The following is a 15,164-nucleotide window of genomic DNA, read 5'->3' as shown; positions in this document are numbered from 1 at the left end:
CTGTTACAACGTCGATAAGTTACCGTTTTATTGCTGCTCCTAAAGTTGCAGAGGAGTTATGCCGTTTTACTGGAGTGAGGTTATGCGAACAATTTGTAGGAAACAGGCTACGTTAAGCCAGTTTTCGAGCTCAAAGACCTCTCAAAGCAATATCACTTACTCAACGCCATCAACAATCACGCATCGCAGAGGCAAACACAAATCGTCTTGGATTCAACAAAAATATTGCCTTTTCTTTGTTATACGAAGAAAAGTTTACATTTCAAATGCATTATAAATTATTGGTCTACTTTTGTCTACCTGATATATTAAATATCTTTAAAACTTTTTTTGCTCAGTATAAATAAAACATTGAAATGCTGAGACTTGAAGTAAATAGAAATAATAAGAAATTTCTGATTTATTATTTTTTTTACTTAATTACAAAATACTATCAAAATATTTTTGAAGACTTGATGAACAGTTGGACTGATTCAAAAATGGAACAGTTTATTTTATAAGGTAATTGTCTATCACCAAATAGCAAAGTATTCAAAATTTGATCAGGAGATATAATTTCTAATTCTATTACGTACAAAAGATTTTCAAAAAGTATCATTTTCTGATTATCATATGCAGGGCATCCTAAGAAAAAATGATAATTATCCTCGTTCAGATATCCACACTTAGTACAAGATGCTATTTCACTTAGATACTGATTATACAGATGAGCATTTATATTACCAGATTCATTTCTTAGTTGACAATGTATAATGTTTTCCTTGCGATTGCCATAATGAAAGAGCTTGTCATCCTTTATTCGATCTGTAGTAGGTTTCTTTAAGACATTCTTAAAACATGAATAAGATTCAATACAATTTGTTTCTAGTAGTAACTTGTTCCATAATTGAAAGTAGAAGGCAGAAAACTGTTGAAGGATGAGACTGTCCTTGCTTGAGGTATGACAAAATTAAAATTATTAATATTTCTTCGATTGTACTCATGATTTGGTGGCATAAAAGGTAGGACAATTTTTTTGTAAATACAGAGGGGCTATACCATAAACAGTTATATAGAATAACAGGAGTTTTTGTCTTCCCTTTCTCTTATTAAGTTGTTCCCAACTTAATTCTAAATACAAAGCATTTCTTCTGTCCTGTTATTATTCGGGCAGCTTCTACTTGGATATTTTCTAAAAGATTTGAAAGTTCTTGTGAGCAATTATCCCAAACAATGCTACAATATTCTAAAATGGGTCGAATAAAAGCAAAATAGACTTTTACCAAAACACTTCTATCTAACAATTGTTTCAACATGTTTAGAAGATTTAGCAGCGAACAAGCTTTTTCGTATAAATTATTTAAATGAGATGACAATTTGGCATCACTTTGGAAATTAAAAGAAGTTTAAGATGACAATGTGTTTTAGATTCACTAATAATGCTACCATTACAGCCAAAATGGACTGGGGGGGGGGGGTGGTTACTTGAAGTTATAAAGTCACATTACAGGTTTATGTTGTATTAAAATCCACAGCCCATGTTGAGTCCCGTTTATTGATTTTATCTAAATCAGATGTAATTGATATTGCTGCTGCATTAACATAATTATCTACAACTATAAACAGTGATGTATCATCCGCAAATAGCCTTGTATTATTTACTAAATTATCAGTTATATCATTAATATACAAGAGGAATAGAAAGTGACCTAGAACATACTTTTAAATTCGTTATAACGAGTTTAATTTGTTATAACAGATTTTTTAGAATTCGTTATAATGAATTTAATTTGTTATAACAGATTTATTGAATTCGTTATAACGAATTTAATTTGTTATTACAGATTTATTGAATTCGTTATGACGAATTTAATCAGTTATTACAGATTTGCTGAATTCGTAATAACCAGTTCAAGAATGCGGTTATATCGAATTCAACAAATCTGTAATAACACATTAAATTCGTTATAACGAATTCAGCAACTCTGTAATAACAGATTAAATTCGTTATAACGAATTCAACAAATCTGTAATAACAGATTAAATTCGTTATAACGAATTAAACAAATCTGTAATTACAGATTAAATTCGTTATAACGAATTCAATAAATCTGTAATAACAGATTAAATTCGTTATGACGAATTCAATGAATCTGTTATAACGAATTCAATAAATCTGTTATAACAAATGAAATTCGTTATAACGAATTCAATAAATCTGTTATAACAAATTAAATTCGTTATAACAAATTCTAAAAATCGTTATAACGAATTCAAAAATATTTTTTGATAGGTCCTAAATGGGCTTCCGTACTTCTGCCTTTTCTAATGGATGAATTAAAATTTGACTATTTGATTTTATAGGAGGCATATGTTTATGTTTGTTTGAAAGTTTTGCAATTGATTTCGTAATTCATCACCATTTACCTGGTGGTATATCTTTATTAAGTATTTGAGATGTAAGTTTTTCCTTTTCTTAAGCATTTCTTACCATAAAAAATCCTCCATTTTGTAGCTCTCTGAAGCGACCATAGTTTGGGCAATCTTTACGTTTTGCTGTTTTGTGTATATGATTCCGTTGCCTTATTCTTAGACGTATACTATTATTTATAAATGGTTTATCTCGTGGCCTAATTGTGATTACCTTTTTAGGTATATGTTTATCTAAAATAGCATCATATGTGTGTAAGAAATTATCATATATTTCATTTATGTTTGAGGAATTAAAGACTGTAGAATCCCATTTGACTTTATCAAGATCATTTTCATTTTTTTTAAAATAAACATCATCATAATTTCTTATAGTGCGTTTATAAGCATATTGTTTGAAAGTTTTGTATTTTATATCAAAACTAACTGGTGAATAAGTACTACAGAATGGAGATGCTACAGTGTACATATACATTATCTTCAATACTTGGATTATTAGACTAAGTGAAAACTAAATCTATACATGTACCAAAAGTAGTTGAAAAATTTGTAGATTCATTCATCAGGTTTAATGGATTAGTCTGTGCCATAGTTTGTTTAAAACATTATTTCCACTACTCAACATATCATTGTTAAAGTCACCCATGAGAAATACCGGGATGGATTCATTTAATACAATATCAAGCGAATTAGAAAGACGCTCAAAGTAGGCGACAGTTGAATTAGGTGGTCGATATATTAAACCAAGTAAAATCTTCGTATTATCTTGCATATGTATTTCACACCAAAGAAGCTCAAAATCAGTAACATTAAGATCATCTCTTATGATAAAATGTAGATCGAAGGAAACATTAACTAGTGTACAACCCCTAAACCTATAACGATCCTTTCTTATGGGAGGATGAAAACCATGAAATATGATCTCATCATTGGATATATATTATCAAGGTGTGTTTCGATAATACCAGTAACATCATATTCAGACAACTCGTTGTAAACAACATGACTGATGACTGATACGGTATAAGTTAAAACAATAAATTGCTTTCTTTGTTTGTTATTACTGGAATTAACCGGAACAGCTGTTGCAGAAAAAAATACATAACCCGCGTAATTTTTTTCTGCAATAGCTGCAACCGATAATTCCAGTAATAACTAACAAAGAAGGACATTTTAATGTTAATATTTATATCTGTTTAAATATTCATTTAAAGAAGGATTAAAAAAGTTTAATAATTGTATTAATGATGCAAACGTCTTTATACGTTTCATTGATGGAACAGCCACTGATCAAAAAATTTGTGCAGGCGACATGACTACTTTAGGTTATACAGTGATTAACGCAATGGGTTTTCTTAAGAAATAAAGGAAAAAATGTTCCAGGGATGTAAATATAATAAAATGAACCTACGCATTTGTTACATGCCATATCCGCTGCCTCCTTTGGTCGAATTTTTAGCGACGACATGATGTTGTTTCTGAAAAAAAAGATACAGTTACTTTGGAAAGAATAAGTCTCATTACTAAAGCCTCGACGGAGGGCGACATAAAAAAATGGTATTTATTCGGACGAATAAGAAATACCATAGCACAAATTTGTTCGAACGAGAGAGAGAGAGAGAGAGAGAGAGAGAGAGAGAGAGAGAGAGCATATGTCTGACTCACGATGGGGGATTATAATTGATTACTGGGTCATCTATATTTTGACCCATGAACCATGTAGTCCTAATTCAGAGAAATGTTGAAAATATCATTATCATAATAATACATAGAAAAATGTTCCACAATGCAAAATTTATTTTTGAACAGTTGTCATAGTCCCTCGCTTTCAATATTTTGTGTATCTATAAATAGAAATTGGAATATTAAAGAGTTCGAATTAATGTTACATGCAATGCATCACGGGAGAAATATTACGGAGTTAAACAGGGAAAATGACCTTGAAGTATCTTGAAAAGATTATACTTTTACTATTAACAGCAAGTAGTAAATGGATTAAATACATGTATAACAATAAGACGAGTGGATTATGGACTTTCGGACATGTTTGATCGTAAGCACAATTTAAAATTGACGGACGCTTCGGCATGAAACGTTCTTACATGTACAAGCTTAAGTTAAATTGTCAACATGCACCGATTTGGAATGCAGATGACAATGATGCGGGTGCAAGCATGATAAAAAGACTAAATCCGCGATCTTGAGTTGTGAAAACTTAAACGCATATAAATCGTCTAGGCCCCTTAAATTTCATAATAGCTCAATCGTTTAAGGAATACGGGGACTTTTGGCCAGCACCCGTATACTGTATACATATTTTTAATTTTTTATTTTGACAATTAATTGAAATTAAGTGCAGGTTTAATAATTTTGTGGAATTTTCCCATATAACATGACAAGAACTCGGGTTCACACGTTGGCATAAAAAATGACTGTATCTATAGAGGTCTATGTGCTGTTTGTTGAAAATTTAATGCATAAATATGTCAGTTTTCATCCTATAGCTTATGATAACTAACTAGCTTACAATTAGAAATTGTATATTTTGTTAGAAATATAGGCATGCAAAACAAAATTGCTAACGCACCACTTGTGAATTCTTATCTGTGAACTAAACATTTGTCGGATCAGTAAAAGTGTATAAAATATGCAATTATTTCCAAAACAGTCGGATTGAAAAATGTCCTGGTATCATTAAAAGACTCTCGAATGACCTTCTTGTCCGAAAACCAATTTCCAGATGTGCAAAATTCTTATGCCCAAATATGATATTAATTCTTGATCACTTAAGGCGGTCTGTTGTGTTGCCACAGAAGTAGCCACCCAGTTATAAATCAAATAACCAACAGGCATTGACTCTCACATCGCCTAGTAATCATCTGGTGCCTGTGTGTCCATACCTAATCCACTCAGCTTCCGGCTGACCTAATTTTGTGGAACAATGTTCAACTCATTGTATGCTCCCAAGTTATTGCTAAAGCTATCAAAAGTAAGATTTTTTGTTTTTTAATGAACTTTTCATGAGTGAAATTCATAAGTTTTCTTTTTTTTTTTCAATTTTTTTTTTTACTGATTTTCCTAAACGAACCCATTTAAACGCCATACTATCTGCTTTAGCACGTTCTTTTAGCGTCAAACGCACCATAAGGTGTAACTTTCTTCTTGAGCTTTTAATTGGTAAAAATGGTTGTTGGTAACCATAATTAACTTATTTTCAATTCTACTACGATTATTGCCGAGATCACACAGATGCCGCGGACGTTATTCTCCAATAAATCTCGAACGTCATCTAAAAAGATTAGAAACACGTATTAAATCTGTACAATTGAAATGTACATTTGACTTAATGATATATATGCCGTATTATTATTTGTTTTATTTCTAAAGAATATTTCATATCATATTATATTTACATTCAGTATAATTTTTGTAATCAAATCCATTAGAAATCCACGACGTTCAAATTTCTATAACAACCGCGCGTTAGAATACACAGTAGGAACTATATGCACTATATGCATTTTCAATACTCTAGAAACACCAAATTGTGAAATGTTTTATTTCAATTTAAGGAGGCTGGTGGGTCAACAAATTAATCCAAAATTAACCACCAGATTTAACTTATTTTTTTAGATACCGTATCTTTAGCTGTCAACTATTATTTGACAAAAAAAAAAATTCAAAGAATTTAGTTTTAAAATTTGATCATTTTTGTATATCTTTATATAGAGCTCTCCTTTTAAAGGAGATTGAAATAGTCTAAAAATGGCTGCCACCCCCCAGCCTCGTTAATGAAAAACTAAAACCCTGAAATTTAACCTAGAAATTAACGTAATATGCGTTAAGAATTAATTTGTCACTTTTTTAATCGCAATTTTTGTTTGCGTAATTTAATTTTGTAACGTCACTAAACTTCATCTGACGTCATAAACGGCTCTTACGTCTATTAACCACGATAATTTTTAAGGGCGCTAAATTCATATTAAATGTTAACGAAATAAGCAATTATGAAGAAGGAGAATTAGAGAATGTAAATATAAGCATTGAATTCATATTTTTGGCTGTCTTCGGTCCTATAACACACCTGGCCATGCCGACAAATTTATCATACCGCGCTAACGCGCGGTATTCAATTTGTCGGCACTGCCAGGTGTATTATAGGACCAAAGACAGCCAAAAATATGAATTCAATGCTTAAATGTTGTGTCTCATCAAGTTATGAAAGTTATATACTTTCTGAAAATAAGTCAATTCTACTCCATTACTTTTAAAAGTTATGATATATTTGTAAAAATTATTTTCTCTCCGAGTCTAATATTAAACCGCCTCTTATTGAAATATTCATGATCACGTGGTCGCCAATGCTCACAGCCAACAATGGTCCAATCTCGTGAAGGAGCCGAAAAGCATGATGATCAAGTACGTTTTTCTACAAACACGTTGGTTAGGGTGCGATTTCAAACGACGGCTGGAAAGTCAATTCACATTTTTTTTGAAACATGTTTGAAAAAAAAAATGGATTGATTGATTGATTTGTATGTTGTTTGAAGTCCCTCTCAAGAATTCGTTAACTCATATGGAGACGCCACCATTTGCCGCTAGAGGGCTACAATTTTTGTCCTATGCTCGACACTCAGGGCCTTTGAGCAATGAAGGATCTTTTTCGTGCCAGCACCTACTGCGACGCGGGGCCTCGGTTTATACGGTCTCATCCAAAGGACCGGCTTCAATGACCTACAGTGGGATTCGAACCCGCAACGTAAGGATTGAATCCTAACCTCGCGACACTAGAGCAGACGCTCCAACCACTGCGCCACGCGGGCGACGAGAAAAATAGGAAGAAAAGGCACTAATTGAGAATTCCCATGCTCACATTAACATATAAATTTGGTTTCTTTTGTTTAAAGGTACTTTGGAATACCGCTCACAAAGTCTCCACAAGTAAATAAGACTCCAGTTTTTAAACTTGATATTCGTAAAGTTGCCGAGTAACTGGTTGAATTAGTTGTTGTTAAGTTATTACTACATGTAGAAATTTAAAGATTATGCATTTATAAAAACAATTTAATTTCATGTTTTTTTTTAAATTACATCTATATTAATTCTCATGTGCATTTATTGTAGAACCTGCATTGAGTAGAATACTGTATGTTTCGAGGCTGTTCACATTGTAAATATTGAGAATACGTGAGCACACATCACAGTTGGTTGGTTTTTGTACCGAGGAAAATAAAGTCACGTGAAATTGTCTTTTCACTGACCTAACAGCATTGGTAATCTGTAAACAAACGGACCTGTACAATGGGGTGGGGGAAAACTCTAATTTTTATCGTTGTTTATCATATGTATGCAAATGTGAGCATGGGATTAGTAGATAATAATGTACATAATACAGTAAGCGTGTACAAAAACCAACAAATTTGATTGATCTGCGCAAATGCTTGGGAAAATGCATCATGTTTTTCCGAGAGCGATTTATAGCCCATTTGGGATATTACGTCCCAAACGGACTATTATATCCCATTTGGGTGATTGGTCCCTACCTGTTAAAAATACTAGCCTTTTAGAAAAACACGTAGTATTTTATGTAGTAACCCATAAATGCATTTATCTAACTCATTGAGCTGATTGATCGATTTGCCAGTCATGTTAATTCCTCTCTGAACTGACGTCACAAAAAATAGTTTCCTCGATCTGATGATTCTTGCGATGCTTTTACCGCGCACATGCGCAGATCAAGCATATACATCAGTTTTTTTTATAAATATGCATGAGAATATCGTGTTCTTTTCCCGACCACTACTTTGTTAATACCATAATATTTCGTTCAATTTGCAAGAATGCTTCAGTTTTGATAGCTTATCATACTTCAGATTATTTTGTTTGGTGTCAGCTGTACAAAAATACTGTTTAACACGGCATACATATCTTTCAGAATGATACATATTTAGACCATATCGATGTGTCTTCTTTTGCAATTTAACACTGTATATTGCAGAAAGTAGCTAATGAATGTAGGTTTTTAAAGCCAAGCGAGGAAGTTTCACGAACATCCCTACACCATATTTAAACACCGTGATTTGGATGATAAAGTGATAAAATAGGAAAGCGATTTTATTATTGTGTTTTCAAAAGGATTAACTTATAAAACTACAATCAGATTTATAATTGATAAATGGCTAATGCTGATGCAACGAAAACACGAATTTCAATTCAATTCACAGGTAATCAAACAAACTAATACTCTGGTGTTAAATTCTAACAGCGTTATCGCAGCACGTTGACCTAATTCGTTTCTGTACAGAGAAACTATCAGTCGTATATCATAACTGCTAGATTTGTAGTAGAATAGAAATAAAGTCCTCATTGTCGTGAATGATGCAGAATAACCTCCTCCGTCTCGAAATATTGTTTGAAATATAAAAGTTTCAGCTAACGCTTCGGATTTATCTTTAAAACAACATTCATGAAGAAACGGACATTATTTCTTAACTATTAACGAAAAATCAAATTATTAACCTCATACAAGTACATCAGATAAGTTTGGTGTCTTAATCTCTCACTTAGTAGGGCTAACAAAATATTAATTTTCCTTAGTCCAACATTCGATTCCATCATTCAAACGATAGTATATATATATATATATATATATATATATATATATATATATATATATATATATATATATATATATATATATATATATATATATATATATATATATATATATATATATATATATATATATATATATATATATATATATATATATATATATATATATATATATCTGAAGAAAACAATGAAAGCGCTTACGTTTTAACAAGTGTTGCCTTTTTATTTTATCTTAATATATATATATATATATATATATATATATATATATATATATATATATATATATATATATATATATATATATATATATATATATATATATATACTATCGTTCGAATGATGGAATCGAATGTTCGACTAAGGAAAATTAATATTTTGTTAGCCCTATATATATATATATATATATATATATATATATATATATATATAAGAAAAAGAAAATGAAGTTTCCAAATTTCATTTAACACAAGCGCTTTCTGGATTTCATAATCCGTCTTCAGGTGTACATAAATTTATGTACACCTGAAGACGGATTATGAAATCCAGAAAGCGCTTGTGTTAAATGAAATTTGGAAACTTCATTTTCTTTTTCTTTTATAATTATTTTCACCTGTGTGACATCGACTGTGAACTATTTTCAACTATATATATATAAATATATATATATATATATATATATATATATATATATATATATATATATATATATATATATATATATATATATATATATATATATATATATATATATATATATATATATATATATATATAAGCCATACAGCTCATCATTACACCACAGTGTTTTTGAAAGCTTATTAATTAAAATAAATTGGTAACTTGAAATAAATTAGAAAATAAATTAGAAAATTAGAAAAGGTGAATTGTAAACACACACTATCCACACCTCTGATGGAAATATTAAATATTGTTGGTTTAATAAATGATTGCCCAAGCTATACTGGTATATCAAAATTATTTTATGTATATGCAAATATCCTGTGTTCGTAACCACATGTGCTTGAGGACAGGACCCCCCCCCCCCCCTTCGATATAGATCCATAGGCTTTTGGGATTTTTTTCTCATAAATAATCAATTTTGCCTCGTTTTATATTCGCCTAGTCACAATTCTGTTTAAAAATTAATGCTGTGAACTTTGAATTCGTCCAGTTTTAAATTCGCTCACTTGAGACAAGGGCAAAAGGGGCAAAAAATAAAAGAGGGGCGAAAATTTCCCTGTATACAGTATATATATAGAGTGGGGTAGAAATTTTTATAAATGTTAGTTTAAGCAAATTTTCTGAATTGATAGGATTGATTATATCACAAATATGTCATCCATATATAATTTATGTCAAAAAAATCTAACAGGCCCGGGGGTCTAAATGGGGGGGGGGGGGGGGGGAGGAGGGGGTCCTGTCCTAAATCACCTGTGCTCGTAATCATTTGACATTCTTAGAGTTCATATTTTTAATTGGTACCAGTCAATTAAATAATTTTCATAGTCCAGTATAGCATTACATAATTTACTACATACAATAACAAAAACGTCAGTGATTGAGAAATAATTATCGCGGTTTTTTATTAATGTATTTTCCATTTGCACAAAGTTAAAAATCATTTATATATCTGACTGTGTTTAAGCTCTTATTCGTCTGAGGTGTATACAGATGTATAGTTTGAGAAAGGAACTTTTTTTCAATTTTGAGATGAAAAATTCATTTTCACCCCTTTTTCCTGCATCTATTTAATATTCGAATGTTTCATTATTCGATCATCGGTCCATTCGACTGACAGTGGAATAGTCGACTATTTGTTGACATCCCTGATATTTAGAAAAAGACGGAAATCGGACGTATCAGATAAATAGAAATTAAGTGGATGTTGAAGGAAATTGAGAAAAAATACAACATCTGCGCTTTTTTTTTTTAATTCTTTATCATTCTTGAAAATATCAAAAAATTCCGTCGAGTCATCTCTGATAAATCAAAGAAGACAGGCAAAGAGAAAAAATAATACTAAACAGTACAAACACTATTAGAAAATGTAGGTCTTCCGACTGAAAAGGATAATCTTAATCAAAGGAATCAGTAGAATCACTATATGATCTCTCTTTTGAAACGGAAGACCTTAAAATTAAAAATAAACATTCGAATAAAAATTAGGTCTTTATGAAAGACGAAAACACCTAAAAAAAATATAAAAATCTTTTAAGAACAGCAAAGCCATGGTTGGTCTATTCCATAATGTAGATTTATGTTATTTAAATATTGAATTTCGGATATAGGATGGCCACAATACAGTTGCATAGTTTTTTCGTTCCTTCAAAGGAATATATGGGGGAAAACATTTTCAAATACTTTTCACAAACACAGCAGAAGTCATAATTAGCGATATTCATATTGAAGCATCCTCTTGTGGTGTAGATTTAAATTTGTTCAAACCATGACATCGTGGGGCAGTGGGGTTTGGGTTGAAAGGATAGGGGGAGACCATAATGTAAGTAAAATCTTAAAGTATGAAAAAGTCTCATTTATGAGGGCAGGGGGGGGGGGGGGGTGGGGCTATGGATTTTAACTTCCTAATACGCATCTGAATTCTGTTAATTTCTTAGAGCAATGTGGTCCTATAGCCTGATGTAAATATATTATTATGTTTCATTGATGGTTCCTATGGTATCCCGGGAAAATACATTTTATTCACGACATTTGGTCTACCTTACAATCACCTATCTTATAATTATGCTATTGTATATTAATTGGGAGACCAAAGGTAACTTACCATGAATAGAGAAAAAGGGATGGGTAGTACTAGTTCACATTAAATTGTAAATTAGTAGGGTTAGCAGAGGTATTCTTTTATTGTATATCATAAGCAGAGAAAGATTACCTTCAATTGTACATCAATGGAGATACCAGAGGGCACATTTTATTTTAAATCAATAGGGAGACTTAAGTTCACTTAATACTGTTAGTGATTAGGGAGACCAGGGGCCATCTTTTAAGGGCGAAAATATAGCGGTGCGAAAAAAAATACATACACTATGTTTACTTTAATCATTAAATGGACCTGTCATTAAAACCGTACTGAACAGAGTCGATAAAAAATAGATAATAACTGATACGACCCCGTTGGTCGCAACGAGTAGGTCTTCCGTCCGATTTTTCGATTAGATGAGATCTGATTCTGACTATTATCTTTCTTAAAACACAATTATATCAAGCTTTCTCTCTTTTGATGAAGTTCTTGTGATTTAAATAACAGTATCTTAATGTTTCAGGTTAAAGTCTTGGCCCCTCTACCCCTCTAAGCCCCTTATTTCATGGGTCAGGCCCTCGTCTTCATATCAAATAATAAGGTTCGTGATTTGAAAGATTTTTTAGTCAACAACTGTTCAAAAATTTATTTTCGTTTTCAAGCTATGCAGAATAAAAATATATAGGGGCAGGCCTTTCAAGTCTTTAATGTGGTCGTTTGGCAAAAAAATGAATGGTTGTATATTGTTAAGAGTATTGAATTCTGAGCATCTTTTATTCAATACTGCTTATCAAAATATTTCTCTTTTCCGAGATATAAAGAAGCAAATATTTTGCACTTTGACTCCTTATGGCCCCTTATTACGTAACATATGATAATTATTTTACAATATATTGTTGCAGATTGTTAAGATAAGCAATTTTGCTTCAGAAATGTATAACAAAATCTTGATAGATAAAACGTTATAAATCAAAACGTTCTGGCCCCTCTGGGCCCCTTATTTGAGGGGACAGACCATTTTTCTTTTCATCAAATGAAAGAACGTGTAATTCTTAACAACTTTTATTATATATCTTTTAACAAATTATTTACAGGTACAAAGATATAAAAAAAAACGTATCAAATTTTGCGAGATATTTGTGAGTCTATTTTTTGAGCCCATGCGAACTTCAAATGCTTTACGATGGAAAGATATAGACTCAAAAAAGCAATTCTACGATCTTTTCTCTACCTCCACTGGTAATCTTAAGTCAAAATCTTCATTTGTTTTTGAGTGATTGCCAAGGACAATCTGGCCCTCTGAAAATCAGTAAATCGTCCATATCTCACGACTGGAAGTGACGACGTATATACAAAACATTTCTAAAAGGTACAGACCAATATCTATTAGATCTGAAAGTTTCGTGAAATTCGACCAAGCCGTTTCCAAGAACTCTCGTGCACAAAAATCGGTAAGAAAAAAAAATTATTAATAATAATAGGGAAAAAGACACCGAACGAAAACAATAAGGTCTTCCGTTGGAAAATTAATTATGCCTTCTCCAGTCAGATTATTTTTAACGCAAGATCTGGTGGTCTTTCTGACGAAACCTTATAAAGGGAAGACATATATCATGGTAGTGATTAGAAGGACACAGAACTCCCAATACTCAATATCTCTGAGCGCTGAGTAAAGCTTTCAATTGACGCTCCTCAAATATATGTGGTGACGTTTTTATAGAAATAACAATTCTGGAACAGCCTTCTCAGGTCGCAAAATCAGAAACAAGCAAGCAATTATATACTAATTCATCCGATCTTTGACCGAGGCCGATTTTCCCTCTTTCCTCTTTTTTGACTAAACTATTAAAGAGGATTTTGAGATTTTAAAATGTTAAGGGAAACCCGTCTTTTGAGTTCATTCTAGAAATAAAATAAGTAATAAAACTTCCTGAAACTCTTTTTCCGTAGATATGACAAATTCGGGAGTCAGGTTAGACCCTGTATAAATTATGTTAATTTGGGTATCAGGTTAGACCCCATGTTTATCATTTGAAGCACCTGAACATTCTGATTATTTAGACAAAATAGGAAATTCGCAATGATGTAATTAATGACCTTATATACTTGGACTACCAACAGATTCTCATCCGCTTCAATCGATATAAAAGTATATTTTGTTTCAGGAAAAATTCTAATTACTTACAGCTAAAACTGGGCTGTTTTTATTACAAATTTTCAGAGAACCGATAAGTATCAAAGGTGTTAAGTAAGCAATATCCTTTAAATTGTTAAGTGTATATATATGGGACGTACATTTAGGACTGTTTAAAAAAATTTTTTCTACAAAATATAACTTACCAACCCCTCTCCAAATAAATATATGTAGTTGAATATTTTAACATGTAACTGTATAGTATTAAGAAAAGTGATAAAATCTTAATTGTACTGATCAAATCAAAGTTTTTTTTTTTACTTATACTCACCGAATCATACCTCATACAATATATTGTTTATACTGAGGGAATTTTATGAAGACATTAAAGGGACATATTGCCGATATTTTACCTTTAAACCTTCTAAAACAGCGATAACAACTGATAAATGACACAGATTCGCGAGATAAAACCAAAAAAAACAAAACAAAAAAAAAAACAAAAAAAAAAAAAAAAAAAAAAAAAAAAAACCAAAAAAAAAAAAAACAAAAAACAAAAACAACAACAACAGCAACAAACAAACAAATGATACAGGACATTTATTAATCTACAGGTTTGTGTTTAAGTTTTTCTTTGCTAAGAGGAATATGACCAAATGGGAAAGCTATGGTCTCATTTACCATGTTTCTAAAAAACAGTATTGACAGTTATATTAATTATCTTCTGAGGCTGTGAGTCCAAAAGGGAGTTTTGAGCCATGGCAAGCCTTTGGTCATACTACTTTTACCGAAAAAACAGCTGTTTTGATTTTGAAATATTTATTGGCTACAATTAAAAAATAGTGTAAGACTATTCAAAATGTATTCAGTTATCATGGAAAGATGAGATATTTTAATAGGTATATAAGTTTTTTTTTAATAACTTCTCATCTACTACATTCTTACCAGACTACTGTAAGAACCCTAACGTTTTTCTCTTAAAATTATCTTAACAAATCCGAGTTTAAAAACGTTCTACAATGCTTACCCTTAAGTCATACAAAAATGCATAGTGAAAAGTTTAAAATTGTAAGTTTACTCTCATTTTTGAACTAATATCAGTATTTCCTATATTCACGTATATGTGTTAATTGAATTCTATTCTCTGTTGCACATTAACTTAAGTTTAATTGGATGGAAATAAAAAAACTTTTTTTCAAATTTGGCTTTTACTTAAGTAAGATTTTTCCATAACTTATTTATTAA

This window comes from Saccostrea cucullata, unplaced genomic scaffold, assembly GCF_032062105.1.
Source record: "Saccostrea cucullata isolate Sc308-1 unplaced genomic scaffold, CSIRO_AGI_Scuc_v1 ctg1067, whole genome shotgun sequence".
Classification (NCBI taxonomy): domain Eukaryota; kingdom Metazoa; phylum Mollusca; class Bivalvia; order Ostreida; family Ostreidae; genus Saccostrea; species Saccostrea cuccullata.
Note: the sequence above shows the minus strand (reverse complement) of the source record.